Source organism: Uloborus diversus, chromosome 5 (assembly GCF_026930045.1).
Source record: "Uloborus diversus isolate 005 chromosome 5, Udiv.v.3.1, whole genome shotgun sequence".
Classification (NCBI taxonomy): Eukaryota; Metazoa; Arthropoda; class Arachnida; order Araneae; family Uloboridae; genus Uloborus; species Uloborus diversus.
Genome location: NC_072735.1, coordinates 67,923,965 through 67,944,565, shown reverse-complemented (window position 1 = coordinate 67,944,565; position 20,601 = coordinate 67,923,965). Strand labels below are relative to the sequence as shown.

Below are 20,601 nucleotides of genomic sequence, written 5' to 3'. Positions count from 1 at the left end.
CCTATTGCTAATTGCAGCAAGGAGAGCTGAAACCTCGGAATTCTATGAGAGTTGCGATTTCTCCCCTCTATCCCGAGCCCCCCCCCCCTCCCCAAGATAATTTATAGCTGCGTTAGTGGTCTAGTAGAACACCTATATTTGATTGACACAGTAACTAACAAAAAGTCTTTCTAAGAAACTATTGTTGCTCATTGATTTTACTTTGCGGTAGCTTCATATTCGCTTTGTGATTTGTAACGAGCTTAGCTTGTGAAAGTTTGAGCAATTTAGACAGAATTTTATCTATGACCAACAACTCTGAAATTTGCAAGTGCTTGTTTGTATATTGCAACAAGAAGTAGTTTTAAAAGTATCAACTAAAAAAAGTCATTTGAAGATTTAAAACTTCGAAAATAGTTTTAAAAACTGAACAAATCTCAGAAGAATTTAAAAATGTACACCTTTGTCAAATCTTTCAAATTGTGTAATGGATGCAACATGCAAGGAAATTTTTCCCACACTCCGATGCAAAATATTTAACAAATGTTGAACTATCGCACCACGTTCTTCTAGTTTCATCCTTCAAAGTAATATTAAAAATACTATCTTGAAACTAACAATGAATTCCATATTTTTCGAAGCGCAACAAAGCTTCCGTTTGCAGTTCCGAAAATAAAGAAATTCGTCTTCTTGTAAATAACCTGATGTATGCAAAGGACGACAAAATCCCTGAAGACAAGTTCCGTAACCAAGGCAACGTTCTGGCGTTCTCCTCTCGTCACTCGAAATCTGCTGCTTCGAAGAATTGAGGGAAGCACGGGGGGTGTTCACAATATGCTAATCGATAACAGCTTCTTTGTTTCAAAACTTGGAGCACTGAGCGAATGAGAATTTCTGTTGACTTCCATTTAATGCATAGTCTTTTCCAATGTATGGCTGCGTAACTGAGAATTGTCGAGCAAATCCATCAATATTTTAAAAACTTTCAACAGTAAACTCTCGCAAAATATACGAGTAAGTGAAAGTCGTGACACATTTGTCTAAGTCATGAGTTATTATTTTATCATTTACATTAAAAATGGAAAATGACTACAGTTTCTACCATTTGGATGTTCTTTATTCGAGAAACGTATGGCGCGTGAGTAACGCTGGCAGGGCCCGATTAAGATATCAGAAGGCCCTTGACCTAGCACTTTGTCAGGGGCCCCTAAAGGCAAACCTTACAATTTTAGTCTTAGGCAAAAACAATTTTAGACATTTGAGGGCCCCAAAAAAGCAGGAGTTCTAGACCACGACATAGTTCGCCTGTTTTATAATCAGGCCCTGGACGTTGGACATGAGATTTTTCCTTAGTTTGTTGCATTCCCCCCCTCCCCATGTCAGGAGAGGATGGCGTACAAAGGGGAGGGGGAGCTATGAGCCAAAACATAAATTAGGCTGAAACGAAAGCGACTTGATCGAAATGTTTACATGTCCAGGCAATTTTTCATTACAAAAAAAAAGAAAAATCTATTTACAGTTACTCCTCGTTGTATCGTGCTTGTCGTGGGATAACATGCGAATTATAACCGAGGTTATAAAACGTAATGATTCATTTAACATACAAATAAATGGTTCATTTACCACCTTGTAAAAAATGTCGTTCATTTTGACATTATACTATATTATTATACAAACAGTAAAAGAGTAATAAAAAAGTATTATATAAAAATAGCTCACCAAAGATTTCTTTTAAGTTGAAAAAAAAAATATTTCTTTTGACTTTTTTTGAACTAAGAATCCAATTTTGTAGGGCTGCGGCAGCATTTTTTTTTTTTTTTTAACAAAAAAACATCCCAGTTCTGTTCAGTGATTCAAAAGAGAAAGCAAGGCTTTTTTTTTCTTTTTGAGAGAGAGAAATGATACATTTTTGCTTCAATGGTCTTGAATCTAAAGCAAGATTATTTTCATTTCTCATTTTTCGAGAGACAGTGAAAATGTGGAATACATCCAATGAGACGCGTTTTAATAAGGGTTTGCTGTACTAATAAAATGTTTCCATGATTCTTTTTCAAGGAATTTTACACTGCATCAAATCCATTAAACATTTTTCCGAACATAAATCGATAAGTTTTAAAGCTAAAGTATGAAGGGTATAATATTGAAAACAAAACACTAGTGTTTTACGTTAAATAGTATGCTCTTCATAGTCCAGCGAAAAATTTCTCAATTTTTTGGGATATTTATCTTCATTGTACACATTTATACAATGAAACCCCGATTTTACGTTTTTAAGGGACTGAGTTAAAAACGTAAAATGCAAGAAAACGTAAAATACGAGAAATAAATAGAATGCAAAAAATAGAAAGAAAAAATAAAGCTAAAGAAAGAAAAGGTGACTCTTTCAAAAGGTATTATATTTTACGAAAAGGACATTATTATACAAATCATTTTGTATCATTTTAACAAATTTAGTTGCAAGTCCTGGCGTTTAGGCTGAAAATATGAAAATAGTCCGTAACAGTGGATTGTTTTTAGTCCCTGAGTTCAAAATAAATGCAGCATCTTCCAGAATTGGAATACTTTGCAAGTTTTTATCCTAGTCTTTATGATAAATAAAACAGTTTTTCACTATTTGTTAAGGCCTTCAATGCAATAATGAAAAAAGGGATTTGTTGTGCTTCCAATTTCACTTGTTCATCTTCACTGCGGACGGAAAGTCCATAAGATCGGCTACGGTTGGAGCAGTAGCATTTCTGTTTTCATAGATTAATTTTCAACAACATAGATTACCTTTAAAAATCACAAATGAAAGATATTGCTTGTTTTAGAACATTGTTTCCTTTATTTTTTACTCCCCAGAAAATGGAAATTTATAAATAACAAAATTGCAATTCGGTTAAAACAACATTATTAGTATAAAGGAAAACTGGGCAATGATGAAGAAAAAACGTGAAATGTAGGAAAACGTAGGTTCGGGAGACGTAAATTCGAGTTTTCACTATATTTACTATCCATTATACGGTAAGGGGGTTGCAACTCATGTATAAAATATTGTTAATTTTACTGGTGTCGGAATTAGTTCTGAATAATGTATAAATATGTACTTGTGTGATTATTCTGCAACTTCAGTTCTCATGGACAGCTGAAATAGCTTGCAGTTTACGCAGCTTTAAATGAAATTAGCTTTTATTTACGATTTTGACAAGGAAAGCAGATAAATTTGTCCAGCATATAGGGATATTTTTAACTATTATATGTATTTAATTTAAAATTTATATGTATTGATTAATTATGGTGTTTTTTTTCTTTTTCGTGTTTGTTTATTTATTTACTTATTTTCATTTTAAAAATTTGGTTCTTTATAACAAAAAAAAAAAAGTTACTCGCAAATTATATGATGTGTCTTTCATAAGCGTAGCTCAATTAGTTAATTTCATTCATATCACATCTCTTTTGCTTATAATCTAAAAAATGCTTTTTTTGATACTGTAGCTTTATTATACACTAGTGGTAGCCGCACGGCTTTGCCCGTAATAGAAAAATTAAAAGGTCTTTTGGTTCGCCTGAACATTTACAATTAATGTAAGGTGAATTTTCTCGCCAATTGGCGTGTACCCATGTTACGGTTCCACATTATAATAATTTTGTATCTCGCCAATTGGCTTGTGCCCGTGTTACGGTTCCACGTAAGACAATTTCGTAATTTACTCGTCCATCTTATGATAGTTTTGTCCTTAAAATTGAAATGGAAAAAGAATCACATCGAATTTTTGAAAAATCGCTTCGAGGTGCACACTCTCATGGCCCATGCTACAAACTAATTCCATGCCAAATTTCATGAAAATCGGCCGAACGGTCTAGGCGCTATGAGCGTCACAGAGATCCTGACAGACAGAGATCCGGACAGACAGACTTTCAGCTTTATTATTAGTAAAGAAGTTACAAAAAAATAAAAAAAACATTTGTTCCTTTTATATTTTTTCTTCTAAGAATCTGAGAGGTTGGCAACGCTGATTTGGCTGAGTCAAACTGAACCTCCATATCGAAAATCTGCACATAAACAAATTAACTGCATAACCTGAAAGGGGGAAAAAAAAAGACTCCTGCTAATTGAATTTCCCTTAAACAAAAACAATTTTAAAGTTGCAGAGTCCTGAGGAAATTTATTTCGTTTCTTGATTTTTGAGCAATCAAGATTTCCTACTGCTTTCACTATACCGCGGCAGACATTCACTCCTTCTATCCGCAGTTATTGGTGGATAGTCAGTTGCTTTTCATTTTATTCTTGAAGAATGAAATACACGAAGTACGAATTCAAAAACGCAGTGGACTATTTTTATTGAGTAATCAAGATGATCGTTCATTGTTCTCAATCTGATCTCGAATGTCGTATGGGTGTAAACTATTTTCTCTTTGATTTGCCGCGCCAGTCACATGACTCTTTTCCTGGAATATTTACTCGAAAAATATTTACATGTACTTGATTTTTACATCAAATTTACAGGAAACTGCATACGCGCGTTTAGATGTTACAAGGAACCCCTTTTTCTTTCGGGATTACAAGGAACCTATTTTTGTAACTCCGAAACTCGTGTATGCAGTTTCTAGCAAATTTGTACATTTTTACGCGGTTTTATGATGCCGTGGAACTGTCTTGTTTACTCAAAGAAACATCCTTAAAAAACTATTTTAAAAACATTAAAGAAGGATTTGGAATTATTTTACATTTTTATCTAACGTTTACCAGAATAAGATTTAAAAATATTTAAAATGCGTTTGAGAATTGCAGCAATATGGTAATTAAGTTTCCACCAAGCAGAGCCGTGTCCAAGGGGAGGGTTTTAGGGGTTAAACCCCTCCCATTGAAAAAAAAAACAGTATGTAAAATGAAGAAAACGATCAACTTAAATTAACTTCAATGTGAAAGCCTACGTTTAACGTCCCCCCCCCCTTTCTCCCTGAAGTTTTTCTGTAATTTTAACTCGGTAATTCTGCATTTTTTTCCCTCTAATTCAACTCAGTTGGACCTAAACGCTTGCATTTCTTTCTCTTATAACTTAAAAATTTTTGCATAACATTCAAATGTTATGTAATTTACAACTGTTAAAGCTTTGCCGACTGAAATAATAATTTGAAAAAACTGTGGTAGTAGAACCGTACCAATACAAAGCATTAATATTGCTTATTGTAAGGAGGTAATGATGAATTTGGCATGTGTTGCAGCTATAAAGATGTATTAGTGATGGTGTTTAGTAATGTAATTTGCATCTACAATAAGCTCGTACTAAGCATTATTTCAGAACATAAAATCTAATATGCATTCTCTTGCATAAAAAGAATTCGTGGAGAGTTTTTAATACTTGTTGCAATAAACCACATAGTTAACAGATTTAATTAAAAAGAAACAAACAAACAAGGTTTGATAAAAGTGAGCCTGTAAAATGAAGGAATTCTTTGGTCACTTGAGCAGCCAGAATTATTCTTCTAGGGGAAAGGGGAAGGGAACATCAGGACTTACAGGTGCATAAACGCCATACTGGGATCGACAATTTGTAGTAAAACTAAAGGTTGTGAGGGATTGAATTCCCCCCCCCCCAGGTAAGATTAAAACCCCTCCCTTTATGAAAATCTGGACACGGGCCTGCCACCAAGTGTGTCTTTTTCACTATTTAACAGTACAGTGGTTCAAATATTTTTTATTCATGTAACATACAATAAGAATACGAGTATAAAAATGTATTTTTTGAATCAAAAGTTTGCATTTAATTTGTTTTTCCGACGTATCGTCGACACATAAACTTTGAACTAAAAGAAAACCGGATACGACTTCTCAAAAATTTAAGCAAAAAGAAAATTTCAGATCAATGAATAATATACAACGAAATAATAATAATAATATTCATTTTGACGTCATGAGAAAATTTATTTTTAGCATTGCTCTGAGTCCAAAAATAAATGTGCTCAATCAGATCCAAGAGCTCTCATTTTGTACTTTGTCGTGGAAATCTTTTAAAAACTAGTGGAAAAATTTTATCGCTAAGCATTTTTGACGCTTTGTTCAAGCAAATGACTTCTGCTACTGACACATCGAGAATTAAATAAATCTTAGTTAACGCATATTTCACTAGATGGCGCTAGTAATACCATTTATCATTTCACTTGGAACCGAGAAGAAAAAAGTAAAGCACATTTACTTCACTCCGAAACTATACTCCGCTCCATTCATCACCACAACAAATGAATTCTTGACTGATTTATTTTTGTTTTTTAGTTTCAACTGTCGACATGCTCAGTTTCACGTTCTAAATGCATCGGATATAAAAGTGGATTTGAATAAACAACAGCATAAGTAATACCTCGCACGAGAACCAACTGTTCGAGAGACGATTTGTCATTGGCTAAGCAGGGGCTGAAGAGTGACGGGAGGGCGGGATGTGACATCTGGGAAGCCAAGCCCACTTCGGCTGTCAACACTTGACACCACATACTGTCTTGATTTGCAGCGCCATCTATTGAAGGACAGGAACATTAAAGTCAAAACGATACATCATTCTCAACAATGATTAAATACATTTCTTTTTAGCTCAAGATTCTAAGGAGTGCATAAATGTTTGTAATCTTTTTTTTAATAAACAACATAAAATTTTGAAACTATCCACATTAATCTTTTAGTAGCAATAAAGAAAAAAATAAGTACTTGAATTTGTTTCTAACAAATTTAAATCACATTTTTCTCAATCAAGATTTAAATATTAATAGTTCAGGGAAACGAAAAAAAAAGGAAACTTTATGAGGGTATGAGGGTACTAACTACTGTGCACAGAAATTATTTTTCTTTTTGTAATTGTACAGTATGTACATGAATAAATGTAGGAAAAGGTTGTAAAGAACGCTTCCAAATTAGATAAATCAAAATAAAACAACATTAAAATAAGAGCAACAACAATCCTCAAAAATTGCAATGGAAAATTGCATTGACGACGGAGGAAGAATCTCAGCTTTATTTACTTAAAAAAGACAAAATAAATGATTAAATAAATGAGAAGATGAAAAGAAAGAGAAAACAAAAAAGAAGTTCCTAAAAGATTTATTGCCTGCAAAACAAATAATAAAAAAAATAGTTTTCATGAATCTCATTGAGATGAGCAAGTGGCGGATTTACCATGTAAACAAATGTCGCAATGTAAAAAACCCCACGAACACAAGAAACCTCGAAGAAAACACAAATATGCACGTGATTAATGTTTTGCAAAGTTCTGCGATTGATAAAAGGGCCCCCAAAAATACATTGCAACTGCCCCCCATACCTGTAAATACACCTCTGCGCTGCAATATATTAAACGTCATGACGAAGTGAAATCAATAAGCAGTCTTGATTGCGGAATAAAACATTTGTAGTGTGATTTTTATCCATAATATTTTATGTACAGAATTACTTTTTAACTTCATAAAAAAAATATTAGTACCAAAGAATTGACTGAATTAAAAGCACTAAAACCATTGAAAGGCAAAGGAAAAGATAATTCAATATCACTAAGTGAAAAATTAAGTTTTTGACAAATTAAAATGTTTGTATTCGTCAACTTATAGTCTTAGAAATGTGCAGTGGTGTCATGGGAGGATGTTTGAGGGATAAGAGGAAGGCAGGGGTCGGATATAAATTAATCTTGATTCTTGACTAACATGTGTTTTTCTCTACTATTCGTAGGTGTTTATCATCCAGGTCGTAATTGTTTATAATTTATGTGAACTACGAAATCTAATCGAATTTTCTGTAAATTATTTCGCTTGGGAATCTAAAATTCGATCTTTTTTCCTCTGAGATGTTAAAAGCATTTTATAGAAATACTCTTTTTCGATGATAACTAATAAGATAAAAGAAGTAGAAGGGGGGAGGGGTAGAAGCGGAACTTTTTTGATTTACTGAAGCTTTTACAACCTTACAAATATTATGAAATAAGATTTTGTTTTTAAATATTGCTAAATTACAAAAAAAAAGTCAAAAAATAAGGAAATAATTAAGTAAGTATCAAATAAATGAAAATTAGAAAGTAGGGTTTTGAGATGGGAAAATGTGCCTGTTGGTTCGTCTGTCGTTCCCCCCCCCCCCCCTCCTCAACTTCTCACAACCTTCACTCGAACGGCTGAATGAATTGTTAGATTCGAACAAACTTTTTTTGTTCGAAAGATCTCGGCGAGAAGAACTCTTCTCACATTTCACATTTTGGTTTGAACATTTTTTTATTCAATTTTCAACAGTTAAAAGATGAAAAAAACTAAACATTAGCACCCACGGAAAACTTGAGGCAAATATAATCTCCGAACTTAAAAGAGAAAGTAAAGTTCAGTTCAAACAACTGAACAATAGCGGCTACCGGGAACATTAAGGCAAATGTATCTTGAACTTAGAGGCATATTTGTTTCAAGCAAGCTTTGTTGGAATAAGAACAAAATGAAGAACATAAGTGCTGAAGATTTTTTTTTTCTAACTTTTTATTTAGTCATTTTAATGAGACAGGAAGAACAATGAGACAGCAGCAATTTATTTTCTACTAGGGGGCTATCGCCCCCTGCTCGCAAACGCTCGCCAACAACCGGAACTGCTTACGCAGTTCCTTCGGATCGCTTCGCGATTCGAGCTCGCTACGCTCGCTCACCGGTCACCAAATATTGGTCTAGCTTTATCTGTATTTTAAAAAAAGGTAGTTTTTCTTTTTAATATGAATATCATAATACTTATGATTTTCATACATTTAAAAGGGGACAATTACTTTGACATGCAACTCGTGCATTGGATTATTATAAAGCAAAAGTTTGCAATTCCATTATCTTTTGAGAGAAGTATGCAAAGGAACATTTTTGTACTAAAATTACAAACATAATGTAATCTTTGTTTCCTACATTTACTGAATGCAAAAGAAATTGCAGTGAAGAAACCCTACAATGTTAACACACTTAAAAACATTTCATGGTCATTAACTATACTATGTTCAGTGTCAAAATATGTGTATATATATGTTTTATAATGTCTAACAGTTGTAAAGTGCAAGCAACTTCTGACATTCTCTGAAAGCAGTGATTTAGTAAAAAAAATGTTAGAATGAGTGTTTTAAGAGTCAAGAAACCAAATCCAGTGGCACTACAGCTTATGAGGGCCAAGGTCTACTGTACTCATCTCACTCCTTCTGACCAAGGGCTCTGGGGTGCTAAGCAGATGTTCCGGCTAAGAGGTCAGCCTATAACGCGGAACCCCCAGGGTTTCGTTCCCAAGCATACTTGGTACTTATTTTATCGACCCACTGAAGGAATGAACAGCTGAATCAATCATGCCCAACCCGGAGATCGAACCCGGACCTGCAGCGTGGAAGGGCTACCACTGAGCCTCTGGGCTTCAGAGCACTTGAATATAATTTACGAAGAAGAGAGCTGTGGGCTACGGAGTCTTTAGATGAAAGATCTGAACGCAGATTGGTCAGAAATGCTGCCGATACGCTAAGGTGCACAAATGCACACCGTCTTCAAATCGAGAGAATTCCGCAAGTGTTTCCGAATACATTTACTGATTGATCATGCACTTTACTGGAGAAAAAGGGTTGACCTAAGACTGATAACTATAAAACTGGAGAAAAATATTACTGTAGCACAAAAAAATTATTGATTACTATATAACACTAATATTTGTCATACCTCGGATACCATTTATTTCATTCTATAGCAACGTGCCTTTTAAATTCAAACGTAAACAATTTTCCGTTAGATTAGCCTTCCTAATGACTATAAATAAAGCAGAGGGTCAAAATGATTTTGTGAAAACATATTAGCAGTAAAATCAGGTTTCACGATTCAATTTGTTGCTTTACTTTACCACTGTGGTTCAGTTCTTAACATCAATGCCATTGCAAAAGTATGTGAAATGTTTCGCTCTTCGGGTCTTCACGATTCAATTTGTTGCTTCACTTTGCCATTGTTGTTCAGTTCTCAACTTCAATGCATTGCAAAACTAAGTGACATGTTTTGGCAGTGAGAGTTGTCCAATAAATTCATTTAGTCTATGTGGAATAACATAATACAGTGAAGCACGGTTTATAGGTTCCTCTTCTATTCGTTTTTATTAATTATACGTCTTCTAAATTGTCCCTGGAGGGTTCAATATACATTTTATTTACCAATTATACATTTTTTCATTTGTACGTTTTTTTCATAGTCCCTTCAAAAACGTATAAGCGGTGGTTCACTGTATATAAAAAAATGGGGTTGGAGAAAAAACTTCAGTATTTACAGTTAGTTAAGCTTGACCACGAAAAGAAGGCGGATGACCTTGAAGGGAAACATCATTTGCATCATTTGTAATAGGTAGAATCTTCCAGAAAGCACCAAATAGTAAGAGGCATGGTCTCGTTAATCCTATCTATTCCAAAATAACAAACAACCTATCACAAATGATACAAATGATATTTTTGCATTGAGGTCATCCACCTTCTTTTCGTGCTAAAGCTATAGCAGGGCTGTGAAGTCGGACTGGTTTTATGGTAAAGGAGTCAGAGTCGAAGGTTTAAAATTTCAAGAGACGGAGTCGGTAATTTTCTCTCAAAATTCGCAGCTCTGCCAATATTTGCGGAGCCACAGCCGGAGTCGGACTAATTTTGGGTAAAGGAGTTGGAGTCTCTAAAAATCTTGTAGTCAGAGTAGGACATTTTTCCTCCGACACTGCAGCCGTGGTAAGTAAGGAACTTTATTTTTTGTAAGCAATATGGTTAGGGGAAAAACCTTTCGACATCAACATTAACTTTACAAACTATTTTTTAAAAAAAGAAGAAAATCATAATACTTCTCTGCATACACGATAGAACATTTCTGGGTTTTCAGATACTGTGACTCTTGAATGCCTTACATATGACATGTCTATGACTGAAAAGTGGTTTTGTCAAATCTAAAAAAAAATTGTATCAAAAGTTTGACAATGTGCGTTATTTATAGTCATTAAACAGGAAATTGTTCACGTTTGAATTTAAAAGGCACTTTACTATCGGATAAAATAAGTGGTATTCGAGGATAAGTATCAGTGTTATTATCAGCATTCTTTTTTTAAATAAAATAATATTTTCCTCCAGTTTCATTACTATCACTGTTATTTCAACTCTTTTCTCCAGTAAAGTGCATGATTATACCGGAAATATGTTTGAAAACGCTTACAGAACTCACTCGATTTGCAATTCGCGGTTCACGGCGTGCATTTGCGCGCCTAATCCTATCGGCAGCATTTCTTACCGATCAGCATTTAAGTCTTCCATCTAAAGACTCCCAAGCACACTCCTCTTTTCTTTGTAAATTATATTCAAATGATCGCAAACACTCATTCAAAAATCAAAAATTCTAACGCTAGACATCTAACGCTACAAGCGAGTCTGTAGCACTTGTAAACAACGATCGTAAACAAAGCGGATCGTTGCCAACGGAGAGAAAGAAATAAAGGCTCGTTTTGCGCCACGCATAAGCGTTTTATATATATAGATTTGGACACTTCCAGACTGGCAACACCTTTGTGAAGCCAACATGCTGTGAACATTATTTCAGAAAGAAAGTTGCGTTCAGATCTAAGGTGAGAAAAACAATAACGTCATCTTAATGTAACCCCACATCAAAGTAAATTTTTTGCATTGCTTGTTGTATCATTTCTTGCCTTGTCGCCTTGTTTTTTAAAAACTGGTGTTATTAATCGTTTATTAGCCTATTATTTAACGTTCATTTTAGCAGTAAAAGATTTTGTTATTTTTCTCTGCATGAAAATGGCGTTGTCATGATTAGTTAAGATATACAGTGGCTCCCAGAAGTCTTCGTACACCTACGACTTTCAACGAAATAGGCCCCAATCCATTGGTTATAATTAATATTTCGGAATGGGTATTTAATTATAAGATCTATAATCAATTTTTAACAAAACTACATGAAAAGTTTTAAAAATATATTAAAACTTAATTTTTTAAAAATTAAAAAGCAAAAAGTGCCGGAAATTTTATCTCACAAAAGTCTTCGTACACTTTAAAAAATGTCTATATATTATTGAATAATTTAACTTTTGATTAAGTTATTAATTAGTAGAATATCATACAGTATTCATAACACTTTTTAAACGTCTGGGAATAGATTTCATTCTTTTTCTTTCTTTTCGCTTAATTTCTGAGTAAGTGTTCAACCACACTTCGAGTATTACTGTTTCTAGCTCTAATTTCGTTTTAAAGCACTATTTTCGTAATCTAGCCTCCGGATATCTCTAAATACGTTACATTAAGTTAAAATCTGGAGACTCAGGGAGTATTTTCTAAACGTTAGTACAATTTTCGAGGCAATTTTCGAGGCACTTGAAGCAAACGTTGAAAACCGTGTGCTTCTTATCGTTATCTTGATAAAAAACAAAGTTGTTTCCAATAACCAAATTTTTGGCTAAGAGTTCAAAATTTGTTTTTAAAATATTTAAAGGAACAGCATGATTCATTATTTCATCAAAAAACTCCAAACTACCAAGCCCTGATGCTGATATGCACCCTCACACCAGAACACCTCCACCGTCCTGATTAACTGATCCAACTAAGTTCTTACGATTAAGTTCCTATTTTTTTTTTCTATTTACAATTATACAACACCAAACCAAAACATTTAACCAAAAATGTTGAATTAATTTTTTTCTGTAAGTGAGACGCAATTCTAAAACGTCTTGAGCACATTTATCATTGATTTTGCGACGAAAAGCGTAAAGCTGTCTGTTTTTCGTATGGCCAAGAAAATTTCTGCGGAAAGAGGTCCCATTTAATATAGCTAATCAGAGAACTTGGTGAACAATTTTAGGTGAATATTAAATGTAAATTGTTTCATTTAACTCTGCAGAAACTTTTACAGCACTCAAATGTGTATTTTTCATATTTTTTTTAACTTTAAATCTCCGATCACGTTTAGTCAACTTTGCCGATTGACCTTTTCCTACCTTATTTTCGATCCAATTCCTTTCTTTAAAGAATTTTATCAAGCAATTTACTATAAAAACAAATAAATCAACTAATTTAGAGACATTTCAAACCAATTTACCGCTACTGTGAGAAAAATAATCAAATTTTGAATGGTGTTTGCGGTTTTTTACGAATACCAGCCATTTTATAGTAATAAGCACAATATTAAGGAATAAATAAGTAAAAAATTAAAGCCAAATGACTTATAAGGATCAACACAATGCAAAAATATTAATAAAATGGCATATGATAATTTTAATCGTGAATTTATTCGAAAATATTTGAGTGTACGATGACCTTTGTGGCTTGTTATTTCTCTGTCTCTTCGTTTTCTGACCCATTTAAAAAAAAAAAAAAAAAAATCAGTCAATATTTTCAAAAAACCAATGGGTTGTATTTAGAATGACATAGGAATGATGTAAAAAAATATTGGACTTCGTATTCGAATTCAGTTTCGAGTTATTTTGGTTTTACTAAAAGTTTCAAAGTGTACGAACACTTTTGGGAGTCACTGTAGCAATGAGAGAACAGTGAGACGGCAGGAGTTCGTGTCTCACTGTTCCCGTGGTACTTTTATATGAGAGGAAAAAATTATGTGATGAATGGAATTTATTTACAATTAAACGGTTGACGAAAATTGTAACAAGATCAGTTTGAAAACCTTGCACCAACACTGTGTTAAATGGAGTTATGGTCATTATATCGGCATAATATTGATGTATTTGCTAGATTTTATATAAATTACTAGCAGTTTCCGCGCAGAGATGCCCGCGCTAAGAAGTCAAAGAAATTCCATTGAACAAAAAAACTCCACGACCCTTGCCCCCTCCCCCCCTCATTTCTGATGTGAAATGATCATTTTTCTTCAACTGAAATGCGTATACACCTTTTCAAAAGATCTATTAAAGTCTCTTTGGAATTTAAAACTATTCGCCAAAACACACAAAAATATGAACAGTAGCTTTAAAACGCAAAATAATCCTTCCACTACATAGTTCATCGCTCCAAGCAACCACCCTACCGTTACCCAGCCCTTCAGCGAGTGAAGCGGTTTTTTCCCCTGCAATTTAAAGTGTTTCGCCAAATAAACTATGCTGCAATAAAAACGTTATGAAGAACAATCACAATTGAATAATACGACAAATCAAATTATTTACTAATATATGTAACTATCTTCAACTATGAGAACAAAAACAAACGTTGAAGAAATAAGGAAAACAAAACCCAATACAAAAATCCTACAAAACCAAATTATGTTCCTGAACATCGAAAAAAAAAAACGCATTCAAAAATCTGTTTGCTGATCACAGTAGCGTAGCATGGGTATGGAGCTATCGACATTGTCGGCCAGAGCCCTCTCGAAGAGTTAACTTACTCTGCCATCTATTAGGGATTCATAGAACTAAATTTACCCCGCCATATATTAGGAATTCATTGAACTAAACAATTAATCAAACATCTAATTTCCAATAATAAATATTTCGGTCAATTCTGATTTTCTCTGAAAAGCACCCTCGGTTATGCGGAGGGCTGACTCGCAGCTACGCCCACTGGATCACGAAGCCAGCGTTTTCAGGTCGAGCCGCAGTGGCTACGCTTATACTGCTTTCAAAGCATTTTATATTATGACATTCATTTTCCCGTTTTCATAACATTTTTTATTGCTCCATTCCTATTAGTCATATCGTGATGTGATATAGCCTATAGCCTTCCTCAATCAATGGCCTATTCAACACAAAAAGAATTTTTCAATTCGAATCAGTAGTTCCTGACATTAGCGCGTTCAAACAAACAAAATCTACTGCCTCATATTAGATATGACGTATTTATTTTGATTTTGTATTTAATTTATATACTAACATTAGTTTTCAACCCCGATTTCAAGGAATTGGATTATAAATTAGGGTGGGCCGGAAAACAACATTTTATTTTATTTTATTTTTTATTTATTTATTTTTTTAATTTCGATGATAGGTAGTACGGAAAAGATGCCATTGGTAGAGCAAAGTGCATATGAAAAATTTTAATTTTTTGCACAATTTTTTGATTTGGTGCAATTGGGTTGAAACTAAACTCTCATTGGTGATAAACTCCCATAAAAATTTTGAAGTGAGTGCACTGTTATAACCAGAGGTGCCATATAGGAACGAATTTCCGCTTTAGGGTGCAAAGACGGAACCACAGGGAGCCATGGAGGATAGGAAATATTGTTCCGATATCTTTTAGCACCTCAGTGGATGAAAGAAGGTAATGAAAGACCATCAGCCCACGCAGTAGCCAATAGCTGAATCTTTTTCCTTCGAAAAGGTGCCCCGCTCGCACATGCGCTGTGCGTTCCGGTATAAGTTCAGTTTAGCCACTTTAATGGCGGACAACGATGCTGCAACAAAGTTGTTGGTACATTAAATTTTCACATTGATTAGACAACGAAACTGGATTAAAATTCAAAATTTCTGTGACAAACCTTCAAAAACTTGCGTAAGTACAGGCTTTTAATCATGGTGTAACATTTAAGGCTTTCCAACAGGCTTTTAGTGTTTTCAGAGTTGTGTTTCAACAAAGTAAACTGAGTATTACTTATTGTTTATAGTTAACCGTTTTAACATAGTGATGTATGGCTTTTTCTATCATGTGTAATAATATATGGTGTTACTTGTTTGTCGCGTCAGCGGTCTCGCGGATTTTCCCCAAAAATGTTCATTGATAGCTATACGAAATAATTAATAAGTAACCGGGATGAAAATGCAATGATTTAACTAACTGCTACAGCTGATACTCTAAATGTCTTTATCTTCTCAATAAAATAGCTGCGTAGACGTAGCAAAGGAAGAAAAAAAAAACCGCTTTGAAAAGAAATCTCTGTGTGTTTTATGCCATGACTCATTACGTGAAAATATTTCGTTGGTGTTATTTCAAAAAAAAGAATGCAGTGTCTAGACGCGTTTATTATTTTTTTTCTTTCTAGTTTCTGTTTCCAATGCTTTTTATTATGTAGGATGCTAAAAATTTGTTTTTATTTTTAATGTCAATTAAGTTCCTATTAAAAAAAGAAAAAAAAGTGCTTTTTTAGATTACTTGTGTTCAAATATGATATTCAAATGTCGAACCATATATACGTATCTATATGTTACTCTTGATTAAAATATTTTGAACGTTTATGAAACGCCTGCAATTTATGAAACGATTTGATTTTTCCGTGATTGTAATATAACTGAATATTTTTGGCTGTGCCTGTAAATTATCCATAAATGCCTAATTTTTGGTACCATGCTGTAGTAAATGTCAATATTATTTAAAACTACTGAACAATCCAAGGGTTACAACTCGAATAGAGGAATTGAAGTCATGAACTCTTCTAAATTATGTTGGAAAGTCTGAAATGTGATCAAAAGCCTTAAATGACAAGTTTTAATCCAAAATCAATTCAATGTGAAAAACGTACCAAGACATTGTATATCATAAACCCAAACAATAAACACAGTAATATTCAAAAAACGCACTCAATACGGGGGAGGGGGGAAGAGGATCTACTGTAGAAATCAGTTAAGGGTGCCATTTATCTCTCCGAAGGTTCCTTCTTTTCACCCCCCGCTGTCTGTCTTTTAAAAGGTGCCCATTTTTCACCCTTGTAAAAGGTGCGATTTCGGCTCCGTATTGGGTGTCGCTGGTGAACAAGCGTTTCCCCCCTGAAAGGTGCCAAACGCAACCTGTAGTTTTAACAGTGTGGTGTAGTTCTTTCCTTTGCCTCAAATGCGTAGACGTTTTGGCAATTTTCAGTGTTTTTAACGTTTTGAGTAAATTTTGCGTAATAGTAAAATATTTTGTGTTCGCCATATTCCTCTGCCATAATTCTATAGTTTTATCACATGTGATGCATTTTTAGATGCGTAGTGTGTTTTCTTTCGTCGTATGCCAAGACCCTACTCGTTGAGCTTCTTGCTTCTACAAGCAGTGGCGTACCTAGGGATTGACAGGAGTATCTCTCTCCGGGGGCGCGCATCAGCCAAGGGGGAGGAACGGCAGTTCCACTGATTTATTATTATTTTTTTAATTTTTCTTTTTCAATTAAAAAAAAAATCATATAAGTAAAAAGAGGCTTCTAAAAAAAAAATCTCGCAAGAAAAAGATCTAGAGAGAAAAATGAAACAATCCTTAACTCTCAAAAGAAAAGAAAAAAGAAAGAAAGAAAGAAAAAGGAAAAAAAATAGAATTTACCTGTGGCGTGAAATTTCATTCTGATTCACCGAGTTAGCTAAAGACTTCTATACACAATTTGTATACCAGGGAGCAGTGGTGGAGAGCGCTTTATACCGAATAATTCAATTTATCTTTTTTTTTCGAGGAGAGGGAGGGGGGTGACATTTTGTCGTTTATAGTTCAAAAGTCTTATTTGAACAGAATATTTGGATGCCTTAATTAGTGGATGTATGAAACTGTTATTTTTCTGCATGTAAATTGTCGTGTTTTATAAACCAATTTCAGATTAGCAATTCCTTTTTCTACTTGCTTTGCTTGCCTAATTATAATAGAATTTTTTAAATTATTTGATTTTTTTTTCAATTTTTTTAATGGTTTCTTCCTTTCTTTTTGTAATCGTACAAATTATGTTTATTGTACATTCTCCTAGTGTTTTGAAACAAATTCTATTTAAAATTAAAGCTGCTTTGGAAAGAATAATAAATATATTTCTATAAACGGAAATGAAAAATGTTTATTCTCATTTGCTTCAAGAACGTACATTATTTATGTTTATTAAGGAATTGCAAACATTATTGGTTTTATTGAATTCATGCAAAATGGTGGAGGAAGAAAAAAAATTTGCAAAGGGGAAAACTCTCAATTTGACGAATGAAATCCAAATTTTACCGAATAATAAAATTCGAGCATGCACACAGAAACAAACATAACATCTACTACGAAGGAACATTGGGCATGATTAAAAATAATTAAAAAAAAAGAAAATAAGGACATTAAAGTTGCAATACTGTCTCCTAATTTGTCGAATCAATTAGTCAATTGTTCTCCAAAAAAATTGGGGGGGGGAGGGGGGGGGGGGTTCTCGTCGGCATGGTAATCTGAAAAATCAGAGCAATATCAACCTTGGTCAATTGAGCTTAATAAGCAGTTCGTGATTGTTGAAAAAAAAAGTCACAAAGTAACATGTTTAACAAAACGGCCTTGAGAAGTGGAGGAGACAAGTGCAGGGCAGACAGAAAGATGGGCTGATTCAATGTCCTTCTCCAGTCCTGGCCACTGATTCCTCTGGTCTATTTTGGGCTTTCACGTATATTTTTTTCTGTAAAGGTGTTTGCTAGACTAGACAATAATGGCCCGTCAAGAGCCCGAAAAGGGCAACTACTTTGAACCTGGGTTGGGTGATAATTGTACCTCTTTTTTCTTTTTTTTTTTTTTTTGCGATAAAGTCCACCGTCTCATTACCCACCCACAATGACCCCGGGATCCACTGCAGAACGAAAACGTTGACTTTTGAGACAAGACCTTCTACACCGGAGATGCATTTAGTGATGCAAATAGACTGTGGTGAAAGTGTTGCCTTAGATTAGTCAGATAGGATGACCGCTTTGGAGAAGTGTTCAGTTCGGCATTTCAGTTGGGTTAAGGCAATACGTAAAGCTTCTACTTCTCCATCGTAAGCTGAAGTAAAGCAACCAACAGGAGCATAGGTAGGAAAATGCTTATGCAGCAGGTTAAAAAGGTATGTTGATATAATTTGCAATCTTAGCTACTTGCAGGGCCTGATTACCGCACAGGCCTACTAGGCCTGACCTGGGGCCGCTCTTCCTAAGAGGGGGGCAAAATACTGAAAGAATTATGCATAGCATTACAACTATACGAGAAACGCACACATTTTCAAAATAATAAATTGTTAATTGGAAAAAAAAAATTGTACGTGAGAATTTTTACTCACTTTGCCAGTAAGAAATTTACCATGTCATAATTAAGAGGGGCCCCGGCCCCAAAGGAGATTCATAAATGCATATGATAAATAATTTAAATAATTCTGTGATAGGCAAAGGGGCCTCCAAATATGTATTCCGACTGGTCCAAAAACCTGTAAATCAGCCACTGCATTCCGCTATAGAGCCTTCAGGGGGCCTCCAAATTATTGTGGGCCTAGGGCCTCACTTTTAGTTAGTCGGGCCCTGGCTACTTGAGAGAATTAAAAATTTATCTTGGTAATACAAGAAAGTATAGGTGTCACATATTTGTTATAGCATTGGATGTAAAGATATCCGGAAAAAGGAAAGGACTGCCTTTACCTGATATCTTTACATCGAAAAGCTCACTATTTTGCATTGAAAAGGAGGCCCCTTGAAACCTCGAAACACGTGTCTGCAGTAATTTAATTTTGTGCTATAAAACATTGGTTATTTTATTTTACTTCTATGCACAAAGGTATTTATATTTGTTTATTTCTTATTTATTTCTCATCTCACCCGTTGTTATTTGAGGTATAAAAGATAATTGTTTTTAAACGGTTAAGTGGAGTTGACAAGTATTTCTTACCAGTTCTAACAGATTTCTTAAAGAGTCAAGCCTTACCTCTAGATGTTATTTTGTTTATGTATATATTTTTTTCGATTTGAATGCACCTAATATGTCATTAAGCATTTAAGAACTTATCAAGATGGTGTTTATGAAACGTAAAATAACCCTGTAGAATAATATTTAAATAGTATTGTTTAATTGTTCCATTAATGGGCATGTTGATCAAACTAGAACATAAACCATTTTTTGATCTGATGTTTTGCTGTTCATTTTATGCTTTTATTAAACGTTCTACATGTTTTAATTTTACTTTTTAAAATTCTGATAATCAGAATCAGTAATTAACTAAATTGCTCCTTCGTCTCTTACTGATGCACGCGTGGCCCATTACTAATATATTTGTCGGTTAATACCAATAAAACCCAGGGGTTCACTTAAAAAGTGCTTAATTATTGTTTCGATAATTGTACTTCTTGGTTATTTAAATAAATTTAAAAAAAACAGCTACTTTTTGGAGTAAGGTGGGCGCTCTAAATAAGGTCGTGAAAATCAACAAGGTCAACCTTCCATTTTTCAATGTAGGATAGTAAAAATTAGCTAGATCAATATTTTTGTCGTTATCAGAAAGCCTAACAGATGATAAAGCGTTGTCAACAAGTCATGAAAAATATCGCAGTGTATCATCATTTTTTCCTGTGATTTGATAGCCATAGAAATGTAGATTGTAGCCTAATTAGGCCATGATAGACTTTACTTCTTTATTAGGACTCCTGTCTCCTTATTAATACACCAAAGGATAGGATGCGGAGGATATGATCCTACACTGCATATGCTGCACATACTGTATGCGCGAACTGTGCGCAAGAGTGACTACAAAAAAAAAAAAGAGAAAGAAAGAAAGAAAGAAAATAGAAAATGTGATGATTGATCTAGAAGAAGAAATCTCTGATCTCAAAGATTCGTCACCAAAATTGATTCCACCATTGAAATAAATGTGGAATTTTTGATCATGTTTTTGAGTTTTTCAACTCTGCTTTAATTATTTGTTTTTTATTGACAGCAAAGAAATTTTAATTCTTTTTAGTCTTTATAGTACTTCTGGCTTTATTTTTTGGGGTTCAACTTACTG

General features: G+C 34.0%; 1 long non-coding RNA gene across 1 annotated transcript in view; it reads right to left on the bottom strand.

Moving 5' to 3' along the window:
- Positions 1-20,601, bottom strand: part of LOC129223350 (uncharacterized) — a 96,919-nt gene that overhangs the window by 27,945 nt on the left and 48,373 nt on the right. The window contains exon 2 of the long non-coding RNA XR_008580626.1: positions 6,318-6,470. This is a non-coding gene — a long non-coding RNA (uncharacterized LOC129223350). The remainder of the gene's footprint in view (positions 1-6,317; positions 6,471-20,601) is intronic.